The sequence below is a fragment of the Crassostrea angulata genome, chromosome 2 (genome assembly GCF_025612915.1).
Source record: "Crassostrea angulata isolate pt1a10 chromosome 2, ASM2561291v2, whole genome shotgun sequence".
In the NCBI taxonomy this organism is placed as follows: Eukaryota; Metazoa; Mollusca; class Bivalvia; order Ostreida; family Ostreidae; genus Magallana; species Magallana angulata.
Genome location: NC_069112.1, coordinates 17475559 through 17503068, shown reverse-complemented (window position 1 = coordinate 17503068; position 27510 = coordinate 17475559). Strand labels below are relative to the sequence as shown.

The 27510-nt window shown below is 33.5% G+C and overlaps 1 pseudogene; it reads left to right on the top strand.

The window, feature by feature from the left end:
* LOC128173207 (uncharacterized) lies at positions 1-24388 on the top strand (annotated as a pseudogene).
* Positions 24389-27510: the final 3122 nt, after the last annotated feature.

Genomic DNA, 27510 nt, shown 5'->3' with positions numbered 1-27510 from the left:
GGCCATGATGGCGGGGAAGCTGAACAATGTTGTCATCGAATATAGAACTATTATATTGAATCGAAAAATGGTATAAGCTTTGGCCTTAAAGGTAATACGTATTTCATATGCACTACCATGCACGCTATTATTTATTTTGGCTAGGTTTGCTTCATAAGGTTTTATTTTATTTTGCATAGATCTTCAAGTTGATTTTATTACGCCACCGCGCCGGTTCACATGCAGTGTGATATATTCGGGAAAATACTACTAAATTGGAAAAAAAATTGATTCTATTTTAATTTGAAAATTGGGCCGAATTTCGGCTCCTGGTAAGGCACTAATAAATCCCTGGGTTAATTAAATGCAGTTTATCCTTACATTGTATTTCCTATAATTTGACTGTTTGGTAGCATTGATACAAGGATTCTCACATCTTTAAATGAGACTCAAGTTCATCTACTTTACAGTTTATTTACACAATTATAATATGTATAATATCATATGCAGTTATCTTATCTAATGATCACTTTTCATTCATCAAGAAATCATCATTTTTAAATAAATTGGTAAGTCTGGGAGCACTTAAGGTATTGGATACACATGTACAATTGAGCCCAAGAGCACAGGATTTTCCTGGATGAACTCGGTAGATTACGGAGATTGAAATAAATTTTCATACTGTCAACCTATTTTTGATTCAACATAATAAAAAGTAAAGAATAAACAATTAATGCTTAAAGTAAAGCAAGATTTTTTTCTTAATTTTAAAACAAAATATTTTAACTTTTTTCCGTTACACGGATTATGACGTTTTTAGCAGCTTTACATATTGTTGTGTGAAATTATCCATTTTCCCTCAGGGCACTCTTGAGATAAGGTGAAAAAACTCCCCATAATTTATAGAGTAAAGTTTGCTTAGTCACGCATTTCGTCAAAAAATAGGTAGTTTTAATAATCACTGATTTTGTACATTTTTTGACTTTACATATTAACTTGATGTTTGGGTATTCTAGTAATTGTATTTAAATTTTGCATATCTAATTTCATTTTACATATTGAATGTTTTGGACCCAACATTTGTATACATAACGACATATTTACCATCAACTTCTTTTAATGAGTACAATTTGCATAAGGATTTCCGAGTTAAATTGCTTGTACACGTTTATTGTATTTCGCGTGTTTCTGATAGGAGTTGCTGCAACCTAAATTCCTTTTTGTAAGTGAGGCCCCTTGAGGGGTTATTTGACATATTTACAGGGGTTCAAAATTTATTTTATGATGGTCAAGTCTAGGACTTAAAGAGTAAATTTTAGGCGAGTCCGAGGAAGAAATTCCCAAGTCCACATTGTCATGATTGATAGATAAAATTATATCAACCTAAACATCGCTAAAACTAATGTCATAATTTATTTTAATTTGTTGCAATGAATAAAAACTATACGTTTAAAATTATGTTTTATTTTATACATTTTATATCATTGTATTTAAGCCAAGGCCTATCGTCACGCCAGTTGCTTTTGGAATTCGTGAATTCTCTTCTTTTCATAAGTTTTGTCTGAGGAATTATTATTTTTATCACACCTCAAGTCACCTCACAGGGTCTTACATTTGTCGTTCCTTTGCGTATATTACTGCTTGTAAATCCAAAATTCAACAAACTTACTGCCGTTTGTCATAGGGGAGAAACATAAGTAAATGTGTAAAAGCAGGTCATACCGCAACGGAAAATAAAAAGAGGATTGTATTTTCGAAATGTTTGTAATGCTTATTTGTTCATTAATGCAAAAAAAATAACACATTTTTATTAAATCCATGATGGAATTTGATTTATTTTTAATTTTATAATTACAAACTTTTTTTTTTAATTTAAAAAAAGATAAGCAAGACACAATGCCAAGTCCCTGGACTTCGCCGATTCTAAATGCCGAGTCCTGATCTGGAATTTTTTTAGTCCGGGACGTTGGGCTTGAGGAATTTTGAACCCCTGATTTTTGTCTGTTCATTTTAAAATGAACCGAAATTGGTAAACCGGCCATTAATAATTTATGAAGAAAGTAATGATGTGTTCCATTTAGAGAGTCCCTTTTACCTCGTATACCATGATGACTGTGCAGTCGGGCAAAGATCTTGTAGTTTTCAGCATGTGTCAATTATACTGTCAATCAAAAATCCACACGTGGCACAAATGAATGATGTAAGATTATTCCGGTTTGTACGACCCTTAAACTACTGGAAGCTCATAGTTACATTATTTAGGTATGAGAAAGGGATTTTTATGTATTTCAACTGTTACAATCAATGTTATTTCTTATTTCCTAACGATTCAATGGGTAAATCTGAAGTTATTCACACATGTGTTTTCAGCTGTACTGTCTCTTCAAAAGATGATAATGTATATAATTTTCTATAAGTTTAACCCTTAGGCTGCTGCATTAATTTTCGCCAAGATGGCCGCCACTGCTGAATTAATTAATCACAATTAATGGTAATTGACCATCAAGTTTTAAAATAATATATCTCAGCAACTATTTATGCTACAGTTACCAAACTTATATTTAAATGCAAGAGAAAATGTTGAAGATTTCAATGCAATGCTCAGTTTCCTCATTTAACTTGTATTTATCAATCCAGGTATGTTCAAATGTGAAAATCAATTATTATTAATAAAATCAATGCGTTTTATTGTTCCATTCTTCAATTGTCATATTTTAGAACCCAAATGACGGTGTAAGTTCCTGAGTATATCAATAAGTCATACATTGTGGGATTCATTTTTATTCATATCATTTTTGAACATCGGGTAAACAATTGATAGGTCAAAATAACTGAAAAATAAAGAAATACATCAAACACTTTATCAATGTTTTTTAATGTTGGTCTTATTCACATTCTCGGACTGCACACGTATCTCGGTAAAGATGTTGATCAATTAAACAAGAATTTCCATAAACATATCATTAAGAAATAATTTAGAAACGATAAAGGTTCGTAATCCTCCATTTTAGCGTTTAATTTTTCCTCTCTGGTGAATGGGATATTCAATGGTGGTGGACCAACACGCGACCAGCCTACCTCGAGATCGGCATAAAATTCTCGGTCATTTCTTGGCACAAAGTCCATTTCTCGGAAGTTTACCGCTCTATAGCATTTATTTTAAACTCTGGAAAACTCTAGAAACCTTCCGAAAACATCAATTGACCAATCAAATTTCATTCCTAACAATAGCCATCGTGTTTTTGTTCAAAGCGAGGCTTGGGGAAACCTTAGATAACTCGCTCTCGGAAAAACAACAATAGTCGCGCGTAGCAGTGGCAGACCTGAAATTTCGACGCGACAGTAGTCGCGCGTAGCAGCCTAAGGGTTAAAGTTCGGAATGAATTCTGATGAAACATTTCACATGATTCTTGCACGCTTTGCTCATAATGCTTTACACGCCTGATGTGACCCTGAATTCATGACTTCGTTGTAATGGTAAAATATTTTTTCTTGCAAACATTTTGCTGAATGAAAAAACTCAACATTTTAGATCTTTAATTCTGAAATTACAAGTCCTCGATCGTAAAGGAAAAGAAAACAGCAAAATTATCAGGTAACGGGAATATGCATTAGATTATGATTGCAATGGCCAATGGGGGGGGGGGGGGGGGGGGAGGTACAATCGCGTAATCTTGAAATGGTTATTGTAAAAAAATAATTCTCAAAAATAAAAAAGATATTGAATTTCAGAAACTACATACCTATCAAATGAGTATTTAGAATATATATACCTTACCAGGCAACAATTTTTGGTCAGTTGTAAATCTGATACCTTAATTATCTCATTTATTTTACTGGGCGCACTAATAAGTCCACTACCGTTTTCACTGGAGGGGACTATAACTTTCCTCTGCGTTGGTCAGTCCGTCCAACTTCAGTTTTCACACTTTTTTTCTTTATACGTTTGCGGAATAATATGAAATTTGCTGAACAGCTTCAAAATGTCAAACTACAGATCAAGTTTACACTTTTGTAGCATTTAGTTGACATTTTTTCGAGAACATTAATTTTTTATATTCCAATTTTAAATGTTCGGGTTCGTTATCAGATTCGGTGTGTATTGAATAAAGGAGGAAAGTATGTAGTCAGTAATAATTTCGTGCATTACTTGGACCATTCCTTGTATTGTTTTTAACAAGCAAATAAGTTCTGTAAAATAGTGTCAAGCATTGTGTTGTAAATTAAATCGACAGGGTTTTTAGCTCACCTGAGCTGAAAGCTCAAGTGAGCTATTCTGATCACATTTTGTCTGCCGTCCGTCTGTCTATCTGTCTGTCTGTCCGTAAACTTTTCACATTTTCAACATCTTCTCAAGAACTACTGTGCCAGTTTCAACCAAACTTGGCACAAATCATCCTTAGGCAAAGGGAATTCAAGGTTGTGAAAATTAAGGACCACACCCGTTTTCAAGGGGAGATAATTAGAAATTAATGAAAAATTTTGAGAATTTTTCAAAAATCTTCTTCTCAGAAACTAGTCAGCCATAATATTTGTATTACAACGTATTACAGTATCCTTGGGGTTCTATGGAGTATCAAGATTTATAATTCTGTATTATAAGGGTATTCTTGGAGTTCCTTGGGATATCCATGGGGTTCCCTGGGATTCCTAGAGGTGTATCTGGAATACCAATGAGTCCTCAGGGTTAATAAGAGTTTTAAATTTGTATTATTAGGGTATCCTTGGGGTTCTATGGAGTATCAAGAGTTATGATTTTGTATTATTTGGGTATTCTTCGAGTTCCTTGGGATATCCCTGGGGTTCCCTGTGGTTCTTAGAGGTGTGTCTGGAATACCAGTGAGTCCCCAGGGGTACCAAGAGTTTAAAATTGGTATTATTAGGGTATCCTTGAGGTTCCTTGGGGTTCTATGGTGTATCAGGAGTTATAAATCTGTATTATTAGGTTATCTTTGGGGTTCCTTGGGGTATAATTGGGGTACCAAGGGTAAGGGGTGACCCTTGCACTCTAATGAGACCCCCTTGGGTATCAATAGTTATTTATTTCTGTCATTGGGGTTTCCTTGGGGTTTCCTTGGGGTTCCTTGGGGTTAAAAGACGTGCCGTTTACCCCCCCCCCCCCTCCCCCCGCAAACAAGGTTTCAGGGGTGTATAGGAAGCACCTTGTCCGTCCGTCTGTCTGTGCAAAATTTGTGTCCGGTCCATATCTTTATTATGGAGAAACATTGGAAATTCTTACTTCACACAAAGATTGCTTATGACCTAAGGGTGTGTCATGACCTTGACCCAAGGTCATTCGGGCAAGGAAAAGGTCACTGGCAGAAAAATTGCAAAATTCGTGTCCGGTCCATAGCTTTCTAATGGAGAAACATTGGAAGTTCTTACTTGACACAAAGATTGCTTCTGACATAAGTGTGTGTCATGACCGTGACCTAAGGTCATTCGGGCAAGGTCAAGGTAACTGGCAGAAAAAGTGCAAAAATCGTGTTCGGTCCATTTCTTTCTTATGGACAAATATTGGAAGTTCTTAATTCACATAAAGATTGCTTATAACCTGAGGGTGTATCATGACCTGGACAAAAGGTCAATTGAGAGAGTTCAAAGTCATTGTTTAAAAAATGCTTAATTTCTGTCTGTGTCATGTCTTGTATTTATGGAAATAATTAGAAGTTAAAATACTTGTCTCAGGCCACATAAAATTATTTTTTAGATTCTCATCCCCGTGTCTCTGAAACTGGCCTTCCTCATATTTTTTTATTTGGAAAAAAAAAAGTGTGTGGAAAAAACATTTCGAACAAAAATCGGGCTCAGTATACCGATAATTCAAAATGTTTATATTAAATGGCTGCTTGACATGTGGATTTTCGTTGATTCCGGTCATGTTTGTTAACAAAAGGATGCAAATGTCCTCATGCATTAACGGTTAACTTGAAATAAAATGGAATTTAAAGAATAGAAATTGGTTTCTGTACTCATATTAGCATTAGCAGTTTAAAAAAATAGAGTACTTGTTATTTATAGACAATGGACGGTGAAATAGATTCATCCAATATTTTCTATAATAGAAAAAATACATGAATTATGATTTGTTCTTAGTGGGGGGGGGGGGGGGGGTATCAATTGTGAGCTTGCTCACAGTACCTCTAGTTATTGTCAGTATCAGTTGTAAATTCTTTGAAAAAGGCTACAACAAAATAAATACTTTCTCAACTTAAATTAATCCACAAAAATGATTGAATTTATCGATGAACCATTATGCTGAAAAATGAAATGAAGAACCTGTTCAAACTTTGTTTTTGACAATTGTTAACACCATAAAAAACAAGAAGCGATTATTGTGAGAACTCTTAGTCAATTATTGCGGTGATATGGTTTTTGTAGTCCCGATACATATGTAAATGACAGCATTGTGTCGTCACTCAACACATCAGTCCATCAGTCGCAGCGTGTACACACCTCTGCTAGAATTGCGATAAAAAGGCAAGAGATGATTAACTTGATAGAATAAAATGGAAAAACATGCACGATATGTCATTGATGAACTTTATACACAGCAGGAACATGAGAAGCACATTTTAAAAATTAACGTTGGAGATACTGTAACACATAGTCAATTTATATTTTTGTGTGAGACTTTAAGAGAAACATGTAACTTTTATTTAGACTGCAATTTTTTGCTTGTTTCAGGAGTAGTCTCCTTTGATAAAGATCAAAAGTGACAAATAAACAATGCTGTCTTATCATCAACGGTGAAATTTGAGACTTTTATACCTGTATTTCTACCAATCACCTCTGTCCACTTTGTTTTGTACATCTGAGACAGGTAAGAAAATCAAGGTCATTGTTTGAAATCAATTTAATAATAATTTAACTCCCTTGTATAAGAAAATGTTACATTTTACATGGGTGGGTGTGCACATTTGGAAAGTAGGTATAGAAAAATAGGTGAGATTTGTGATGTGATAGCAATTATAGTCTGCTCTCAATTCAAGATGTTACCTGGAATTTTAGCTGTGTTTTATCAGTGCAATAACCATGTTAATGATTTTATAATTTGTTGTTGGTGTACTCTGATCTCTTTTTACAACTTGGTTGTAAACTGCTTGTTTATAACTAGTTGTTTGGTATCCGCAGAAAGGGATTATATAAGGGGACAGATCTTTGTCACAAATATTTCAATTTTTAAAGGAGCGACTTTGACAGTAGTTTTTATGACATCACTGCTTTAGTATATTGTGAGTCACTTTTTGGTATTTCAAATCAGTAGCTAAACTGGCAAAACACAGTCCGACAAAAATATTTTAAATGTTAATTAATATACCCCAAACTGTGGACAGTTAAAAATGCCTGAATTAGGTCTACATTTGATATGTTTTGTGAATAATCTTTACAGTTCTCCGCAGGCGCCCTATAGTGATTAGTTTGTCTGTCAATCCTTCCATCCGTCTGTGATCACTTGTCAGGGGCATATCTTCATTCCCCTTGGCCCAATCTGGCTCATACTCCACCCACAAAGTGCCTTTGGGAAAAGGTGTGCAGTGACTTTGAACTGACTGTTTCTAAGTCGAAGGTAAATAACATAGCAGAAGTATATACAAAATCATTGTCTGGATCATATCTTCTCTCCCCATGGTCTAATCTGGCTCATACCTCACCCACAGAGTGCCCTTGGATAAAGAGTATAATGACCTTGAAACATGTTTCTAGGTCTAAGGCTAAGGTCATGGCTAAATTATATATAAAATCCCTGTCCAGGGCATATCTTCTATCTCCGTGGTCCAATCTGATTCATACTTCACCCATAGAGTTTCTATGGCTAGAGGGTGTGCAGTGATCTTGAATGAAGTTTGAAGGTCAAGGGTCAAGGTCATATCAGACCACTCAAAACTTATTTTAGGTCACTAATGTCACACAGGTGACCTATTGCAATTGGATCGGGCAAAAACTAAGCAACATTTTATCAAGAAAAATCAAAGCGTTTAGACCACGCCTACCTCATTAATAAAGCGCACAAACCGTTCACAAAGCGTGCAGCTATTTTTAACAAAGCGTACTGTGCAAGAAGCAAACAGTTCCGTTCACAAAGCGTACCGTACCGTTCACAAAATGAACCATACTGTTCACAAAGTGAACCGTATCGTTCAAAAAGCGTAATGAACCGAACCGTGCAACTGGTTAGCACGAAGTAGCACGTTTCAGGGTCTGTAACTGCATGCTTAGGAAAAAAATTTCATGTCATCTTTAATATTTAATATTTCTTGTCCTCTGCATGTAAGGCAAGGGTTTTGGCTGGGAAAGGGGGGGGGGAAGGTATGTATTTGTTAACTTGGTTTTCCAACGGAAAAATCTGGTTATGAAAATAGTGAAAATAGCATGCAGGTGGGTGGGTGGGCTGACGGGCGGGCGGCTGCCAAAGTGGTACCCTCATTGTACGGATAACTCCTCCTACAGTTTTCAAGATTTGCAGATCAATTGTACATCAGAGGGTGTGCATATTGCTAGGTTTTGATTTCCGATAATTTATGAAAAAAATACCAGCTTTTAAACTTAGTCATTTTTTGGCAAAATATTGCATAATTGGGTACTCCATTTCACTGGATACGGTAGGTAACGTTTATCAATACAGGGTTGACATGGATTGTGGATACAGTTCACATAAAGGAAAACCTGGTTTGCTGTCACATTGACAGCTTTTCACTGAATTGTTTTATTTTATCTGCTCAGAAATTTCAATGAAAGATGTATCCACAGGTCACACCTAACCCACCATCTCTTCTCTTACCATTGTGTGTATAGTCAAAATATGACTATTAGTTTTTGTTATCAGCTCACCTGAGCTCAAAGCTCAAGTGAGCTCTTCTGATCACATATTGTCTGTCGTCTGTCTGTCCTTAAACTTTTTACATTTTTGACAAACTTGGCAGAAAGCATCCTTAGGCAAAGGATATTCGGGTCATTATCAAAATATGCAGCCTTTTGCGTCAGTGTCAATTTAAAGGGGGGAAAATAATGTTCTGGGGAATATATACAGTACCATTGGATTTTAGAAACTTAAACCCATATTGTTGAACAAATAAATCGACAATTTTACTGCTTAAAGTATAAAAAAAATATTATTTGTAATGAGATTTCAGTGAATTTATGTTGTCATTAAATTTTTCCAACGTCTTTAACCTACAATATCTTCAATAATATTGATGTTTTATTCCAAATATCGCCGTTAATTTTCAAAACAACATTCATATTTTAATTTCTGCTATGCTCCTTAACAAGTTCTCTTTTAAAAACAATGAATTTGATGAGATATATGCTTGTACAAAAAATTTTGTCATTGGTGTTACAAGGCAAATTATATAAAAATATCTTAAAATACATCAAGTAAATAATATTGTACTACAATCCCCCAGATCATAGTGACATCATTCCCTGCTAGTAAAAAGATAAATGTATCAGTGATGACATCATTGTGATAGAACATATGGCAGAAAATGTTAGTATGCTCCGAAAAATACAATGTAAACTGTGTCAGTGGGATAACGTGCTATTTAAGGTTTTCTATTATGAATGAACAAAAAAGTTTTTCACATAAATGATGAATGTTTATCACATTATAACATAGGCTATGTAGCTTCGTGTAGTATCTGTTCTCTTGGGTCATACTGCTACATTTACTATGGATACATCAGTGGTATAACGGTCAGTGGTGTAACCAAAAATTGTTGTTACACCACTGAAAAAACTGTTACACCACATGACATTATTTAATTATTTTACTTTTTCTTCCATTTCATTTATATTTTGAGCATTTTGAACAATTGTTATTTATCAATTTTACAAGTCACAATACACTGACACTGTCACAATAAGGAAAGCTTGACTATTTAATTGCAATTGTGTTTTCTTAATCTGGAAAATGAGACCTGTTACACCATTGACATTATTTGAAACACCATTGACATTTTGTATGCTCTAATTATGTTTTACCCATTTAAATACTTGATTAAAAGATAAAAGTAAAAACAAATTTATTCTAATAAAGAAATGAAATTATCCACATCAAATTTTTATTAAAAAATCAAATTTTTTAATGACTTATAGTGTACAATAATATATGTTATTCCACTGACATTTCACATTCCCTATTATGTTATACTAATTCTTTCAAATACTTAAAGGTAACAAATGCTAGCTGAGCTTCAAAAAACATATATAGACAAAGAGGAAGTGTATATATGCATTGTATGCATAGATTTTGGAGAAAATTGGAGAAATTTCAATTTTATTATCCAAAGTGTATGATTGATATGAGCTGGTATAGTATTGAAGATGTTGTTTGTGAGATTGATGAGCCGAAGAAAGTTCGAACTCGGTACAAGGTGGATAAAAGTGTGTGGATGCCAATAGTAAAAAAATAACATCAAAGAATGAGTGAATTCATGTAAAAAAAACATCTACATGCCATTTTTGTGTCATTGGTGTAACACTGATTATAAGTGGTGTAACAGTGTGTCTATCTTCAGATTATAAAAGAAGGAGGCACGAAAACTTTTATTTAAGATCAAATTTATCATGTTTTAAATGCAATCAAAAATAGATATTAGTTTATTTTACAAAATTTAACACGCTTATCTCTTATTTATTATCGCTAGGTCAGTGGTGTAACTTTTAGTCAGTGGTAAAACATAATAATCAGTGGTGTAACGTGCACATTTTTCTCCAAATAAAATTAACTGACAATGATTCATGTATATTTGAAAACACCAGTGCATTTACAATAATGTCTTTTTTATGCTCCATTAAAAGAAAAATCCAGTTGTGTTCTTTTTAATGCTCAAATTAAAAATTTGTTGAGTAACATCAAGACTTTGTCTCAAATGTTATGTTGGTCACTATGTAAATGTGTCAAATATTTTCTGTTATCTAATTCTAATAACTTTAAATGAAGTTTGTTGATATAAACTTTATGTCCATCATTTTAAAAGAATTATTTTATTTCATTTAAGAATTTTTTCCTATACTATATGCCTGTTACACCACTGACAAAATTTTCACAGTTCATTTAATTTTAGTCTAATTATCAACCAAATGGTAGATTCCAATGTTTGCAAATTTTTAGATGTTATACTTCATTGTTTGTTAAATGTGTTTTTTGCAATCAAAGTATTTTTTTCACCAATAATTTTCTCATGTTTTACATATTTTAAAAGTCTGCATATTTTAATAATGACCCATTCAAAGTTGTGAAAATTAGGGACCACACCATTTTTCAAGGGGAGTTAGTTAAAAAAATTTGAAAATTGTTTAAATTTTTTAAAAATCTTCTTCTCAAGAACCATTTCGCCAGGAAAATTGAAACTTGTGTGGAAGTATCCTCAGGTAGAGTAGATTCAAAGTTATGAAAATCATGACCCCCAGGGGAAGGATGGGGCCACAGCGGGGGGTCATTTTTTACAGAGGAATATATAAAGTAAATCTTTAAAAATCTTCTCAGAAACTAATTAGCTAGGAAAGTTGAAACTTATGTGGAAGCATTCTCTGGTAATGTAGATTTGAAGTTGTGAACATTTTGACCCCTAGGGGTAGGGTGGGGCCACAATGGGGGTTGAATTTTACATAGGAATATATAGAGTAAATCTTTAAAAATCTTCTTCCCAGAAACTAATAAGGCAGGAAAGCTGAAACTTCTTTGGAAGCATCCTCAGGTAGTGTTGATTCAAAGATATGAAAATCATGATCCCCAGGGGTTAAGGGTAGGGCCTTATTGGGGGGGGGGGTGAATTTTAACATAGGAATATATAGAGTATGTCTTTAAAAATCTTCTTCTCGGAAGCTAATTAGCTAGGAAAGCTGAAACTTGTGTGGAAGTGTAGATTCAAAGTTATTTGAAGGAAATAATTGAAATTGTTTGATATACACCCTTTCCAGAACTGTAAAAATTATTACGTTTACTTTTATTATAGGAGTTTTGCAATATAGACCCATTTTGATGGAAAACGAATCTGACTTTAAATCATGAGATTTTAATGGGAGAGAAACAATTTGATGAGCTTTTATTCAAGAGGTCCCTCATTGCTGAACAAAATTAGGGCCGTAGGCCCGGAGCTATGAAGCCGAATGCTAATGTTACTGCCTTAATTGAAAATGCATTTGTGTACTATACCAAATTGATGTGTCGATAATGCATGAGTTGTAACACTGAATTTCTCTCATTTGTGCACTTAGGAGGATTTTCATTAATTTGCTGCCTTTGTCTTGGGAGGTGGAGGCACCAGGGCAACGAGGTCATTTTGTCCCTTTATGATGCTGACAGAGAGTCCCTAACCATCTGATCCATCATGATAGGCATTTTTCTTTATGATGCCGGTAAAATTATTACAATATTATTCTTTGTCATTTTACTGTGAGGCATATTTGTGGTCTCAAACCAGAATAATTACCTTTCTAGGTTTGTGACATTGTCAAGGAAGAACTAGGTACGGTTTTGGTTGAAATCTGCCCTGTTATGAAATTTGATGAAAATGCATCAGATGTTTAATGGACATCTCTACTTTATAGAATATAGATTTGAATTCCATGAATTACAAAGAACCCTTGAAAATTGCATGTTAAGTTGCCTTTGTCATATCGCAGGAATGCAGATTTTTGCCTGACAAAGCACATTAAGCTAGAATTTAAATTCATTTCAGAGTTCTTGAAATCTTTCGGTCCTGTCGGCAAGACCGATTAAAATAACCAAGGACCGATTACTTGAGGTTGCCTGTCAGTCCAAATGACCGGTAAAAGTTGACAGGGGAACTTTCGAAAACAAGACTAAATTTCGTACAAAAGCAACGAAGTTGATGCAAACTATTCTGGGTAATCACTGAGGAGATCCGAATGCATACGATAAATCAAGAGGATTTTTCTCGGATTTTTGGCTCTCTAGACTGATCATACGTTTTCGGAACATTTCAGTACTAATGAATATAATTTACGTCACTTAAAATGTAAACTTCCGATGCTTTCGATAAGTTTGGCGAGTGTTTAGTACATATTGACACGGTGGGTTTATAATGCAACTAACAGATGTATAGTCATGCGATAGGTATAAGGCTTTCGATCATTTTCCAACATAGATATAGTCAGAAATCACTTGGAGAAATTGGAGAACTTGTTTAAAACATAGCGTGAACCGATGGCCCCCTATAAATCCAAGATGGAGAGTGTCGTCTTTTTTACGTTTTTATGGCTTACGGCCATCTAGTTGCCGGTCTAATCTTTACGGCAAAGAGTTGACAATTATTTGAACATGGGCGACACAAAATAGTTTCATTCGAATGTTGCAAAGTTAACTATTTGTTGTTCGTAATTAATATCTTTAAGCAAGATTATATTTTTCCGAATGTTTTTAATCATTTACGTTATTGTAACCAATATGAAATAATTTTGTTAAATTTAATAAAACTCTAAACCTTACGCGAATGAATATTACAACAGCGCCATGTTTAAAGAAGGGCAGAGAAATCTAACGTTATGACATTTTCGCGCCAGTTCATAGTGCGTAGGAATACAAGGTTTACTGATATTCGAGTGCATGTTGATGTAAAGCGTTTTTGTGTCATTATATTACTGAATGTCTAAAAACAACAATTATTAAGTATATCAGGAAAAAGTGTCTTCTGCGTCGTGTGTTATGAAAGGTGCACAGAAAGAATTATTTTGTGCGTAGTTTGTGATACGTAGTCACGTGATGTCTAGAAAATAGCGTGTCTGGCCGATCGCAATCATCGCATCGAAGCTAAGTTTGTTCAAGAAAGATTCCCAAAGACCGCGTAGAAGCTTGAGAAAGTGAGGAAAAGGTACGTTACATATATTTTTTCTGTAGAAAACAAGGTTTTGTTATTGATAATTATATTTTAAATACATTTTACGTTAGCCTTGAGCACATGTTGTAGTTTGTTTGTAAACAAATCCACCAGACCGTGTACTTGCATGAATACAAACGACTGAAAGAATAAAACGATCTAGAGAATATTCTACAGAACATTTAATCAGTGTGAAAAGGACCCATCTTTATCACAGCCAATATTAAATAGGGTCCTAACATTACGAATATGCATATGTATTGATATTGATGCAGATTGCTTGATATAGTGAAAGTGTCATACGTACCGTATACCTGGTAATATCTTAACTTTGCTATAAATATTCTTTGAATTTTATTCAGAGTAAGAGTTGTAGATTCAACTTGAGTATTGAGTAAATTCCATAATTTATGTTTATTTCATGAAAACAGCCTTGATATTTCGCATGAATACCTGGAGTTGATATTTAAATGATACAATAAATTCTTGGGAGCAGATTTTGTACATGTATGTATTCTGGAGTTGAACCAAATTTGATTACTGGACTTGATATTATAGTATTCTGGAGATGCAAAACATATAATTTCTGGAGTTGATAAATTATACAAAACATTCTTTGGAGTAGAATTTACATATTGAATCTGGAGTTGATATATTTATTCTGATTACTGGAGTTGATATTTTTATTCTGATTGCTGGAGTTTATACTATCATTCTGATCACTGGAGTTGAGATTTTTATTCTGAATTTGCTGGAGTTCATACTTTAATTTTGAATGCTAGAGTTGATATTTTTATTCAGAAGTATTATTTTGAGATTGATTTCAAATTAAAATAATTAAAATGCTTTGATATTTGTTTTGGAAATGCTATTATATGTTGAAATGGAGCTAATTATTTCTGTTTAAAAATCTTGTGGGTACAACTTAAGGATATTAAAGATTGAATTAAACCACTGCAGGGGTGTATTTGGTGCAGAAAAAGTTTGAAAGAAGTCTAATATTTAAAAAATTGATGTGAAATATAGATCTTTTAAATTGTTCAATAGTTTCTTGTTGTTGAATTCATAAAATGGGGGTAGACATTGCACAGTGGCGTGCTAGAATAGGATGTTATAGCTGTAATAAGAGTAAGAAAATTCAAAAGAAAAACACAATGGGTAAAAAATGGTTTCTTCTTCTATATTTAGCATCAAACATGAACAAGGTTTGTTTGATTGTTTCAGTGTTGTTGTTTTTGTGTGGTGATGTAGAATTGAATCCTGGACCCAAAACTGATTTTCCGATTCAGGGAACTTTCCACCAAGGTGATGAGTTGTTCAGCTTTGAGTCTCGTGGACGGCAATGCTTACCTTGTTGCACTGTTTTTCTGATTAAACTTTACATGAAACCTTTCATATCTTCGGAGTGGGTAGCCAAAGATCTAGATGAAATTCTGATTCAAGGGGATTATGTTTACAACTTTGCTAAAGAAACTTTAATGTCTTATAGGTCCTTTCTTGAGCCACAAGATGTACCACCATTTATTCAAATGGATAAAATATTTTTTAACTGGAAAATTAAAAAAACATACAGTGGAACCATTAATGAAAATTTCTCTGGAAACTATCCATTTGTCAATTTAAAGATAGCACTTGCGATGGGACTCTCAGGAAATGAAAATGAGAATCAATTTTGCATATTCCTGTGTAAGGAAAGTGCCATCGCAATTTCAAGTCAGAATGGTTTTTTTGTTGTTTTTGATTCGCATGCTAGAAATGCTGCAGGTTTATCCTCGCCCGACGGAACAAGTGTTATTATTCAAAAGAAAACCTTACAGGAACTATGTCTTCATTTGAGATGTCTTGTCAATGGAATAGATGAACAATATGATTTGCATGTGATTAAAATCTGTACTATGTCAGAGTTCAAACTCAAGTATGAACACAGAGTAGCAGATGTTAATATTTGCACTATTCCAGATAGCATTTGTCCAAAAAGTAAGGAAGCTTTAAATGTGAATGAGAAAATTGACCTCACTTCATGTGAAGACCAAAGAGCTGTAAAACTTGTAGACCTGCCTTTTAAGTCTCAGAATCTAATGGATAATGATACTAATGTAAATAAAAAGAAGCGCAAAAAGAAATCACAAACATCTACTGGTTGCAAAAAGCAATGTTGTGATAATTCCGATAAACTGGTATCAGAATTTCATTTACTTATATCCCAAGGACCAGAATATATATGTGTTAGTTGCAGTCAACTATTCTTTAAACAATCTGTTGAAGAATTTAGATGTTCTCAGAAACTCCAAAAGAATTTGTTACAAATGTGTGTAAAATCAATTAAAACGGTAAATAACAAGGAATGGATCTGCAAACAATGCAAAACATATCTTATGGAAAGTAAAGTTCCACCCTGTTCCATTGGTAATGGCTTTTGTTTTCCAGCAATACCAAATGAATTGCAAGGATTGACAAAATTAGAAGAAAGATTGATATCGCCAAGAATCCCTTTTATGCAGATCAAAGAATTGCCCAGAGGGGGTCAGTTAGCTATGCACGGTAACGTTGTAAATGTTCCCGCTGATGTGAACAAAACAGTTAAACTCTTACCAAGAAATATGGATGCTAGTGAGACAATTCCAATAAAACTTAAAAGAAGTCTCAACTTTAAAAGCCACATAGCGTTTGAACAAGTCCGACCAGAAAAAATTCTAATGGCAGCACAATGGTTAATACAGAATAGCAAATTGTTTCAAAATGAAGGGATAGAATTAAACGAGAGTTGGAATATGTTTATTAAAGGAGAAAGAAATTCAAGAAAGATTAAACCATTCAGATAGTGAACAAGAGCAACAGGAGTTTGAAGAAGACGAATGGTCAGAGGATGATGGGTCAGTTTTGAGGTCCTCAAGAAATCTTGATACTGTTATGCACCCTGCAGATTTTCGAGAATTCAATAGAATTTTAAGCATTGCCCCAGCAGAGGGGAACACTCCATTAGGAATGTTTCAAGATAAAGATTCTGAATTCCTCTCCTTCCCAGCAATATACTGCGGTGAAACCAGGAAAAACAACAATTCTCGATCTACCCCTGTCCACTTTAGCACAATTTGTAAGTGGGAATTAAGAAACTGTGACAGGAGAGTAGCTAAAAATGTGACAAATATCTTTTTTAAACTCAAGAAATTGCAGATAAAACAAATATCTGATAAAGTGTCACTTGCTGTAAGAAAATGTAAAATGAAGGGTAAAAAACTTACTGTGAATGAAGTTTTGTCAGAGGGTTCAATTGAAAATATCATTAAGCATGATGAGGGCTTTAGAGTTCTACGAACGATTCGTGGCTCGCCACCGTACTGGGAGAGAACGAAGAAAGACATATATGCAATGATTCGACAATTGGGCATTCCAACATGGTTTTGCTCTTTCTCTGCAGCAGAAACAAAATGGAAACCTTTACTAAGAGTGTTAGGAAAGTTTCTCAGGAACAAAACATTCACAGATTTAGAAATTGAAAATTTGACATGGTTTGAAAAAAGTGAACTTATTAAAGCTGATCCTGTAACATGTGCTAGATATTTTGATCATAGATTCCAAATGTTTTTAAACAATGTATTAAAGCATGAAAGTTCTCCAATAGGTAAAATAGTAGATTTTTTCTTCCGAGTAGAATTCCAACAGAGAGGTTCCCCACATGTTCACATGCTTATTTGGATTGACAAGGCCCCATCTATTGTTAATGATCCAAATAATAAAATTGAAACATTTGTTGACAAATATATTTCTTGCAGCAAAAATCAATCTATTGCTACATTAGTCAATTATCAAACTCATAGACATGCCCAATCTTGCAGAAAAAAAGGTCAGCCTGTTTGTCGTTTTGGATTTCCTCTACCTCCTCTTGATAAAACTGTGATTTTAGAGGGCTTAAATGATGATAGAGAAGACATTACTGAGGCAAAAAATAATTACAAACAAATTACTTCATATTTAGATGGGTTGAAATCGGGGGAAAATTGTGATCTAACATTTGAACAGTTTTTGACTTCATTGAAACTCTCGTATGATAAGTATATTCTAGCCATAAGATCAAGTATTAAATCTGGCCAAAAAAAAGTGTTTTTGAGGCGAGCTTTGTCTGAAATTAGAGTAAACAACTACAATGAAACATTACTGAAATGCTGGGAAGCTAACATGGATATACAATATATACTTGATCCATATGCATGTGCAGCCTATATTGTATCATACATTTCTAAAGGACAACGAGGAATGTCCAATTTGCTCAGTACTGCATGCAGGGAATCCAAAAATGCTTCTAGTAACATTCGAGACCAAGTAAGAAAAGTTGGCAATACATTTTTGAATCATGTTGAGGTTGGAGCTCAAGAGGCGTGTTATCTAGTGCTACAGATGCCATTAAGACGGTCCTCTAGAGATGTAGTATTTGTAGATACAAATCCAGAAAGTGAAAGAGTAACTCTAATGAAACCAAATACTGTGTTAAAAGAACTACCAAAAGCATCAACCTCTGTAGAATCAGACAGCACTATAAAGCGTTATCAAAGACGACCAAAGTCAATGAGTAAATTATGTTTGGCAGATTTTGTGGCTCTATATACTGTGCAGTATGGTAAAAAAAGACCAGATAATCACAACAAAAATTGTTCCAAAGCTGTTCCAGAAGAACTGCCAGAAACGTACGATCATGATTCTGATGACGATCAAGAGTCTTCAGATGTAAATGTACTTTTGGAGTGTGAAGAACATGTTTTTCATGATGGTACTGTTATGGTAAAGAGACAGCGTCCAAGAGTGCTTTATTCTGTAGGCTACAGTAAAGGAAATGACAATGAAAACTATTTCCGGGAACAGTTAATGTTATATTTGCCTTGGAAAAAATATTCTGATATTTTAGCAAATTTTTCGAGTTATGAAGAAAGATATGTTGACAATCAAGGAGAAATTGAAAGGAAGAGAAAAAACTATGTATGTGATTATACGATTAATATATCTGAACTGGAATATACAGTGTCAGCAACTGAAGAATGTTCTGTTATTTCTGAATTGCAACACCAAGATGAATGTGATGCTGAAAGCGGATCAAGAATATGCGAAGAATACGGATGCTTCAATCCAGGAACTAGCTTTGAAAATAATGACTATGATCTTGCATTAGATCTAAAACATTGGTAGAAAACAAATACCAAACCAAGAGGAACAGCTTGCAAGGGAATTGACTGATGATGAATACAGAAATCTTGTTAGAACATTAAATGTTAAACAAAAGGAGTTTTTCTATCATGTACTTAATTGGATGAAAACTAAAACAGATCCACTTTATCACTTTCTTAGTGGTGGTGCAGGCGTTGGTAAAAGTGTGTTACTAAAAGCTCTTTATCAGGCACTTGTAAAGCATTTTTCACACCAGCCTGGTGAAAATCCAGATAATGTTCATATTTTGATTTGTGCACCAACTGGCAAAGCTGCTTTCAATGTAGGTGGTTGTACTGTACACTCTGCTTTTAATATTCCAGCAGACCAAGGGTTTCATTATAAACCTCTTGACATGCAACAGTTGAGCAACTTTCAGTCAAAATTTAAATTTCTAAAACTTCTTTTTATTGATGAAATATCTATGGTAGGAAAAAATATGTTCAATTTTATAAATTTACGATTGCAAGAAATCTTGGGTTGCATTAGACCATTTGGTGGTATTTCAGTTATTTGTTTTGGGGATTTGTTTCAACTGAAACCAGTTTTTGATCAGTTGATATTTGCTTCTAGTAATACTGAAAGTATTGCATCTTTAGGAACAAATTTATGGACTGATCATTTCCTATTGTTTGAATTGGATCAAATTATGAGACAGAAAGATGATTTGGAATTTGCTGAAATGTTGAATCGAACTAGAGAAGGAAATCATTTGGAAGAAGACATAACAACATTAAAAATGCAAATTCTTGAAGAAGAAAATGATACAACACGGAATGTGCCACATTTATTCACACACAGATGTGACGTTCAGAACTATAACAGAACTATTTTTCAGCATGTGTGCAATTCCAAAAAAACCATTGTAGAGGCCATTGATAGTATATCTGGAGACTTACCATCCTCTTTACATGAAAAAATTCTGATGAAAATTCCAGAAGATGCCACAAAAACAAAAGGATTAAACAAATATTTGTGTCTTGGTGAGGGTCTGCCAGCAGAAATTTGTGTTAATATTGATGTATCAGATGGATTGGCAAATGGTACACCTTGCACAATATCAAAACTTGATTTCAGGGTACCTGGATCTTCTAGATGTAGTATTGTTTTGGTGAAATTCTGTTCAGAAGATATTGGTAAAAAGTGCAGGACTCAATATCAACATCTGTTCTCTCCTGATATTTCTTCAACATGGACCCCAATTATAGAAACAACAAGAAAGTTTAATATAAGTTATTATAAATCTTTCCATGTAACTCGCCGACAATTTCCTCTTTGTCTTGCAGCAGCAAAAACTGTACATAAAGCACAAGGTTGTACTCTTGAAAGTGCTGTTTTGGGTCTTGGCAAAAAAAAATAGATCATTTGTATTATGTTGCTTTAAGTCGTGTTAAACAATTGACCTCTGTCTTCTTACTAAATTTTGATCCAGATTGTATTAAAGTGTCTTCTCCTGTTGTGGAGGAAATGAATAGAATGCGAACATCTTCTCAGGTTAATATATCAATCCCTCTGCTTTACAACATTTCAGAACATATTTTCAAAATAATTTTTCACAACTGTAGGTCTTTGAAAAAGCATATTGATGATGTTCGTGCAGATGCCAACATGTTGGCTTCTAATATCATAGCATTTGGAGAAACCTGTCTTAAACCAAATGACCGATCAGGCATTGTAAATCTGGAAGGGTTCAATTTGTCAAGAAATGATGACACTTGCTGTAATGGCAGAGCATATCATGGCTTAGCAGTTTACACAAAAGGTTTCATAAATTCCTTTGTTGGGGCCAATATCCTTGGTGTTGAATTTGCACATGGTTACATATTACATGCAGATCTGCTTATTCACATTTGTTTCTTGTACTGTTCCCCAAAGCTTGCATCATTAAAATTGTACAAGAAGTTTTTTGCTCATTTAGATACTGTTTACAATTTAAAGAATCCTCACATTTTTATGGGAGACTTTAACTTGAATTTCAGTCAAATCCAAGGTTTGCTAACTTTTCTATACTCTAATTATTCTTTGTCTCAACTAGTCAGTACATCTTCAACTAATTACAACACTATTTTGGATCATGTGTACACAAATATTAACAAAAATTTAATACATTCTAGTGGTGTACTGGAAACATATTTCTCTGATCATAAACCTGTGTTTCTTGCTTTACGCTGCAAGTAAATTATTACTAGTAATTAAAGGTTTTATTATTAACATCACTATTTTTCACTTACAGATGAAGACATTAGAAGAAGCCTTTCGTGGCAGCAGTCAATCCACACCTTACGCCTCAGCAATTAAAGTTAACGTTTGTGGAGTTGGCCCAGTTATTTCGTACAAAAATGCAGGTGGTGAAAAGCGCCAATCAACAGTCATTGGCTTTGCGGACAACACAATGGCTGTAAAAGGAGTCTTGTATGACTCGGCAAAACTACATCTCATGAAAGAGGGACAAACTGTTATGCTGTTGAATGTCATCCTTAAAAATGATGTAGGCAAATCAATTGTCATGACCAACAGAAGCAAAGTCCTTAAGACTGGTCCTATGGAAGTCCCAGCATCATTAATACAACAGGGAAAAGACATCGCATGTCCACCTCCTGCTGCTGAGGTGAACATTAAAACGGTCCAAACATCTCCTGTGAAGACCCTTGTTACCCTTAGGGGGCAAGTTGTTTCAGTAAGTATTTTTTTAATATTATGTTTTGTATTTTAAATAAATGTAGCAAAAGTTAATCCATTAATTGATATATTCTGTTAATATATTCAATAGGTAATCAAATAACATTGTTATGTTTTTTCATAACCTTAGTAAAGAAAACTTAATAATAGATTTAATCATTGTATAAATTGTATTTTGTAATTTTAACAGGAAGAGATTGAAAGGTCCGTAAGAGTTAACGGGGAGGATACCCCAGTTAGGACTATTTAAGTAAAAGATGCATCGGGTTCGTGCAAAGTCTCCTTGTGGAGGGACTTGTGTAAGGAGAAAACTTCCGTTGGTGGCCACATAAGTATAACAAATGTTGTTGTACAGCTGTACAATGATGAGAAAAGCGTATCAACGACGTCTCGTTCAAACATTGAGGTAAAATCTTGTACTTATTTAGTTTAACTATTCATAATGTTTAACTATTCATAATATCATTCATTTTATGGCAGAAAATATATTATATACACCCTTACTTTAAATGGATTGTATATTTTAAGATTAAATTTCTTTAAAATGAAGCAGCTGTTAACATGAACTTAATGAACACTCTGCAATAAAGTAAAACTTTTGAATAATTTTACAGGAAGTTGATACCCCAGTTATTCACAGAAGAGTTTCTTTCATTGGCTTCGAGTGGCTGGAGGAAAATTTGGCATCCCTTACTGCTGATGATGCCAATGGAGAGTATGAAGAATTTAAAATTAGCAGTGAAGCCCTGGCGCATTACTTGGAATGTCAACTTCATGAAGTGGAGTCTGTTTTACTTTGCAAACTTCCACTGACTGCAGAAATCACCGCAAGAGAAAACGAAATCATTGAAATTAAAAATTGAACTCAAAATATAATGAACTTTCATACTAACAGAAATTTCAAACTGAACTTTTGACAAATTGGAATTGCTGCAGCTGAAGAAAAATATTGTTTATGTGGGTTCTATAAACTATTTAGAATATCAACATACCTAAAATTGATATAAATGCAAGTTCCTTTTCTTTTCATTCATTTTGACAAGGCTCCAATTTTGCTCAATTTTTTTGTGTGTGTATGTGTGCAAACATTCTTGACAAATTTGGCTTTTCTTCAAAATTGTATTTCCTACATTTTTGAATGATATGTGGTTATTACATATGCAACATGTGTGTTTCTACATTTCTTATAATGCTTTTTGTTCAACAATATTCTAGTTCAACATAACACAATGATTTTACTATGGTTTTTTCATTTTTTGTGAAGTTGAGTACCATTGTATATTGTTGAAAAATGGTGCAAAAATTAATTCATTTCAAGACATTTTAAAAAATTTAGTAATGCTACCACTGCGTAAAAATTCCTTAAAATTTTCATAACTTTCATTGGAGTAACATACCATATTCTGTAAATTCTTCCCATGAATACTCATGTATCACCATTTATTAATTGTTTATTAAACATAAACCCTGTTCTTTAGAAAAAATCTTGCACAACATTATACATGTACATGTGTGCCTCTAAAAACTTTGTTTAAAGTTCTACATTTCATTGTAAAACAAATGATGTATATATGTTTATGTTCTTTTTTTGCTTTTTTACACTACCATACATGATGCATTTGGTAGTGGTTGTAGTGCTTGGAAAGTTTTTGTTCACTTGTCATAATGAATGCCAATAATGTTTGATTAGCTTTTAGTTTTTAAATCATACTTAGTTAGTTACACTATTTGTGTTTTCTTTACTGATTTATTTTACATTCAATCATTGTACACATTCAGAAAAATACCACATCTAAAGTTTAGTTTTTTAACAGCACTGTAGTTATTGTATAATCATATGTTTCAATATTTCCTAGATTTTTTTACCCAGACAGACATGCTCACTGCAGTCTGACTTCTTTAATGTTCTTTTGCAGTACAAAACTGTCAAATTTTTCTCATAAATTAAATGTATCTTCTTCTTTTTTTCATATAATCATGCTTTGTAGATTATAGTCAACTTTTCTCAAAAACAGATTTATATCACTTACTGCACATTTTAAGCAGTAATGTATGATTATGAGTTTGATTTATATTCATTTGAAAATATACAAGAAAATTTAGTCACACTATTAAACTTTGGCTTCTCAACTCTTGAATGAAATGTTATTAAATTAGTCTTTGTCCTTCCATTGCCAGTCTGCATGTATATGTTAGTATTACACAGAAAACATTTCATGATATGCAGTTATAGACAACCTTATTTGATATACTTGAAATGTCTTCTACTTACAGTCAATGGAACTGTTTTGTACTGTCTCTATATTTTTAATATATGACTAGTTCCTCAGTTTGTTCCTTATCATTAAGATTTTTGTGTACACATTTTGGTAGTTTATGTGTCTTATACCCCTTTTTGAAACATTTTTATAGATATCTACAAAATGCCATACTTATATCTCATGTATACATGATAAGCAGTATTGTCTATCTTGCATGATTATAGTTTTTTTTTGCGTGTGTTTTTTTTGGTGTTCTTTGTTTGTATATGCAAAGTTTACTAAAATACTCAGGAATTATATTTTTACATTCAAACTAATAAAAATCCTGCCAATTATCATTAGATATGTTTAGATAGTTTGACAAATTTTTTATGCAGTATTATTGTACTGTACTATTGTAGTTGTATAAAATACCATGCAGTGTTATTAGTGCTAAATAAATCTATAAACACTGAAAGCAATGCCTTTTTTTTCTCTAGAATAAAGCATCATGTACAAGATGCACTTCCATCCACTTAGCTAAAAAAATAACATTTTATTGTTTATATTTACATTTTTCTGAAACAAATTAATGTATTGACTATAAAGTAACTTTAATTAGCTAAATTACTTTCAGTATACGTCAGTACGTTGGATAAAAGAAAAATACAAATTGTCTCATATTGGACTTCGAGTTATTAATATATATATTTTAATTATGTCATGCAGTCCATGATTTTCCTTAAATCAATTGTAGTTTAAACCAATTGAAAAAAAGTCGTTCAGATTCCAATCCTGCAGTTTTAGTTACTAAGGTTCGACCAATCAGTAAACAGGGCATGTCAATATCAGTTCTGTTAGTTTCTGTAAAGCTATATTAACTGATTACTTTCTATAGAACTATGGATACACCAAATTATCCATAAGAATAGATTGAATCTTACTCCATACATAGTCATATCAAACCCGTAAGCCATTATGGCCCTTCAGGCCTTTGATTTAATTTTATATAAATACACTTTTCACACATTGAAACAGAGTTTTAAGTTATCGTTTTCATTGTAATACACAGAAATACACACAAAAATACTAATTTTATAATCATTTATGTCTTCGGGAGCAAATAATAAGAACTCCACTATCCTACAACTAAGTCCCTGTGGCATGATGTTTGCAGAAAGAAAAAGAGAATGAGAAAGAAAGATAAAAAAGGAAAGTTGATGAGAGCAGGGACGTATATACTAACGAAGTTGCGCTTGATTTTTTTCTTTCAAGATTTTTTTCATTGTTATAAATACTAATATTAAAAAATGATGAGATTTTATTTTCTATCAAAATTTAAAAAATCAAAGAAAGACACTAAAATGAAGAAAACAAGTTTATCGAACAAGGAAATTAAATAACAAATACATTATACATGTAACACTTAAATTCACAAATAATGACAACTACCCTAGTAACAAAAGTTCAAATCAAAGGCACACCAATTCCAACCATGTATTCTCTCTCTCTCTCTCTCTCTGCTTCTCATACACAAAACAACTTCTTTCTTACTTTCCTCTTTCTTCTCTCACTCTTCAACACAATTCTCATTTTCATCACTGTCCGATTCATGAATGATGGCAGGGATGTTAGAGGCGTCTTCCAGTGATGCAGTCCAGTTTCGAACCCCCTTTAGTGAATTCTGATATCGTCCAAAAGAGAGATACCAGATAACATTGGTAACATGGCCGCACATCCCAACAACTCTGGTGCTAGCTTTACATTTGCAAAACCATCCATCAACCACTCCATCACGGAAACTGACCCAGCATCTGTACTGTTTTTCGGATATATGTCTGCTTTAAAATTTGGCGCATAACAATCCAGGAATCTCGTCATTGATGAGGATTTCAAATCCACCGTCTGCGTCAGTGTGTTCCTGAGCATAGGAGAGGGCCATGCGCAGCTGATATACCCCGAGCGTAAGTTGGCGCAGTTCACTTTCATCATAGCATGGAAAATCTGGAGCTACATTATCCACATCCACTTTTGACCAACGCATTCCACTTCTATCCAGTCCCTCACCTTCAACACGTTCCTGTAAAAAAAAAACCTAGTAATTATATATATGACAAAAGTCAGAATTTGTCCTACATCTAGATTTAAGCATGTCATTGCATGGACGAAATTATTCAAGGAATAAGGAATCATTTTTTGAGTATTATGAGGTGATAATTTTGGTCTGGGCATGATCAAATCCAATTAGGCCCGAAGGGCTTTATGATAGATTTGATCACGCCCTGACCAAATTATCACCTCATAATATTCAAAGAATGATCCCTTATTATACCCCCGCTCCAAAGGAGAGGGGGTATACTGTTTTACCCTTGTGTGTCTGTCCATCCGTCCGTCTGTCTGTCCATCCGTAACAAAAATTTCTGTCGCATTTATCTCAGCAACTATTTATCGCAGATGCTTGAAATTTTTACACAGTATTTGTATAGGCATGCCATATCGTGGGATATATTTTTTGTACCAATCAGACGTCAACTTCCTGTTTAATGAGTACTTTGTTTATTTTTAGCCAAAATTTTCAAACAAATTTCGGTCAAAATTTCTCAGCAACTATTTATCGCAGATGCTTAAAATTTTAACACACTATATGTTTTGGCATGCCATTTTGTGGGATATATTTTTGTATCAATCGAACATCAACTTCCTGTTAAATGACGACTTAGCTTATTTTTTAGCCAAAATTTTCAAACAAATTTTTGTCAAAGATTTCTCAGCAACTGTTTATCGCAGGTGCTAGAAATTTTTACACAGTGTTCGTATAGGCATGCCATATCGTGGGATATATTTTTGTACTAATCAGACATTAACTTCCTGTTTAATGAGCACTTTGTTTATTTTTAGCAAAAATTTTCAAACAAATTTCTGTCAAAGATTTCTCAGCAACTATTTATCGCAGATGCTCGAAATTTTTACACAGTATTTGTATAGGCATGCCTAATCGGGGGATGTATTTTTGTACCAATCAGACGTCAACTTCCTGTTTAATGAGTACTTTGTTTATTTTTAGCCAAAATTTTCAAACAAATTTCCGTCAAAATTTCTTAGCAACTATTTATCGCAGATGCTTAAAATTTTAACACACTATATGTTTTGGCATGCCATTTTGTGGGATATATTTTTGTATCAATCGGACGTCAACTTCCTGTTAAATGACGACTTAGCTTATTTTTTAGCCAAAATTTTCAAACAAATTTCCGTCAAAGATTTCTCAGCAACTGTTTATCGCAGGTGCTTGAAATTTTTACACAGTATTTGTATAGGCATGCTTTATCGTGAGATGTATTTTTGTACAAATCGGGCGTTAACTACCTGTTAAAAGAAGACTTAGTTTATTTTTAGCCAAAATTTTCAAACAAATTTCCGTCAAAGATTTCTCAGCAACTATTTATCGCAGATGCTTGAAATTTTAACACACTATTTGTTTTGGCATGCCATATTGTGGGATATATTTTTTTATCTCATACTTTGCTATATCACACGGGTGATGCTATATCAAATACTTCCGGTCCGAACTA